We start from the raw sequence: 2785 nt of genomic DNA on the forward strand, positions 1-2785 counted from the left end.
GGGGCAGCCGGGCGGCGGGGGGCGCGGGCAGGGCGAGCGCCGAGCGGGCACTGGAGCCGCCGGCGCTGGGGCAGGTCCTCGCCGAGAGGGAGGGCGCTCCGGCCGCGCGAGCCCAGGGGGAGGCGCGTCGGCCGGCGAGAGTGACAGGCCACCGAAAGGCCGAAAAGTTGCCCGCGGGAGGCGCGGGCCGCCGGGGCCCCGGCGCAGCCGCTGCGCGTCGCCGTGGCACGCGCGCTGGAAAGTTTTCAAAGCCGCGAAAGCCAGGCCTCGCTCCCGGGGGCTTCCTTTCTCCGGCGGCCGAGCTCCAGCCCCTCCGCGCCCCACGAGCCCGCGGGCGGGAACAGGTCGCTCGCCTCGGAGACGCAGGAGGCTCCTCTCCGCCCCTGCACGCCCGAAATCTGTCAAGGCCTCGCGCGGCCCCGGGGAGCAAGTATCTACTGAGGACCTCCCATCCCCATCGACCGCTGGAGCCCCTGGACGGCGGCAGTGACGAGGAGCCAGCAGAGAAACGCCGCCGGTGACCCGAGGATTGCGGCCCCGCCCGAATCTGCAGCTGGCCTGGGCTCCTGGGTCCAAATCGACCCACTTCCAAATCCGAAGTTTTCCCTTTATGGCTCCGGGTTGTCTTCATCTTTGCCAACTGCTTCTTCCCTCTTTCTGTAGAGTTGAGAAGTCTTAATATCCCATTTTGGACGTGTAAGCATTTCCTTAGGATTCTGAACTCTTGATAAGAGAGTAGCAGCCGTAGCAAGAATGTTTCCTTTACGGCATAACGTTCAGCTGTTCCTAATAAGACGTATTTTGTGTATTACAGGGTAGCTCGTATTTCAACAACTTTTACTACAGTGGAACTTTCTGTAGAACAAGTTTTCCCGGCATCGGTGTGGTTTTGGTAACAATTGAATGTAGACAGTTCTGGATACTGAAATATACATACGGAAATTTACTACCATAGGCTTCAGCTGCCTTTTAGATTTTGCCATGGTGTATTAAATTATTATGGGATACAGTCCTTGTTCTCAAAGATAAATGCATCCACCTCCATCATACAGTGATTTGAGTCAGGCTTAAAGAACAGGTGTTGGTTAGGCATATCCATAATGTCATTGATTTTCTTAATCTTCGGGGTTAAAATTGTCATTTTTATTTAAGTGTGACTGAAGGTTCAAAAACAAACTCACAGAATAAGAGACTAGATATGTGGTTACCAGAGGGTTAGCTGAAGTCAGTCAAAGGTGAAAACTCCCAGTTATAAGATATCTAAGTACTAGGGATGTAATGTACAACGTGATAAATGCAATGAACACTGCTGTCTGTTGTTATATACGAAAGTTGTCGGGAGGGTAAATCCTAAGAGTTCTCATCACAAGGAAAATTTTTTTCCTGTTTTTTAAATTTTGTATCTATACGAGATGATGGATGTTCACTAAACTTATTGTGATAATCATTTCGTGGTGTATGTAAGTCACATCATTATGCTGTACACCTTAAACTTATGCAGTGTTGTATTTCAATTAAATCGTAATAAAAATGGAAGAAAAACACATACATACATACATACATATTTCCAAAATAGGGGAGAAAACCTGACTGAGTGTTAAACAGAAGCAGTGAAAACTTGGTTAACAACAACGACGATAATAGTAAAGTCACATTTTGAAAAGCAACAGACAGGGGAGCTGGGAAGCTGTTGTTTAGGATGTGGGTGGGTGGCCAGCCAGCCAGGGAAGGGGGCACCCTCTGCTTTGTAGCCATGGCTAGTAGCCTTCCCAAAACCTTGGCTAAGATTTGTTTTAAAAAAAAAAGCAATCAGCAGTGCTTTTGCATGTGTGTATATATATATGCATGTATGTACATACAAAAGTGGAAGAGACATTGTATTTAAAGTTTTGGAGTTATTATTTTAGTTCCACGATTTGCCGATGGCATCACTCTTCTAGGTCAGTTAATGAAACTTCAGTTTTCTTAAGAGAGTGTTTAAATCTCTCTTAAGAGCATTAAAGACTAGGGATAACATTAAATCTGGTTCTAGATTAGAGTGTAAGCTCTGTGTGGACAGGAGCCATGGTTATTCACCAGGGCACACTCAGAATCTGGCCCGTTTCCCCTGAATTCTTTCAATATCCATTCAATCAAGCATATATCAAGCTTCCTCTGTTGCCACTGGATGAGCACAGACAACAAAACCCAGAAATCTTGGAGCTTAAAGTCTAGTTAGTAAGCACTTAGAAACCAATTAATACATTCTTGAATGAATGAATGATGGATGAATTCTAACACTGTTTTAAAAAATGCCAGGTTTGCTGAAACAGTGTTTCCCCATGACATGTTTGATTTCTTACAGTATACTTAAATACCTGCGCATTCGCTTTCAATTTACGACCATTTGGGAAGTTAAATTTTACCTTTCATCAGATTTTTTTTACAGAGACCACAAAACAGCAAAACAACCTTGAAAATCATTTAAAATAATGCTTATACTTACAGCCAAGCCAAGTTTGAATTAAAGGTTCAAATGTGATAGAGTATATTTTATTCATTTCATTAATTTTTGATACTCAACTCTTTGTTTTTATTTTTCTCTCTGCCACTAGACAGAGTTCCTTGGGGACAGCCAATTGGGTCTTACTCATTTTATCATCCCCCATCCAGCATAGTTGGAGGCTGAAAACTCCTGTTGCACAAATGAATGAGTGAATGACTGAATGATCTGTCTTCACATGCCTTGAAACATAGCATATAACTTTGCAAGTTTTAACAAAGACACTTACCTAATCACTACTCC

This window comes from Monodon monoceros, unplaced genomic scaffold (genome assembly GCF_005190385.1).
Source record: "Monodon monoceros isolate NGI ecotype Baffin Bay Population unplaced genomic scaffold, NGI_Narwhal_1 Super_Scaffold_21, whole genome shotgun sequence".
In the NCBI taxonomy this organism is placed as follows: Eukaryota; Metazoa; Chordata; class Mammalia; order Artiodactyla; family Monodontidae; genus Monodon; species Monodon monoceros.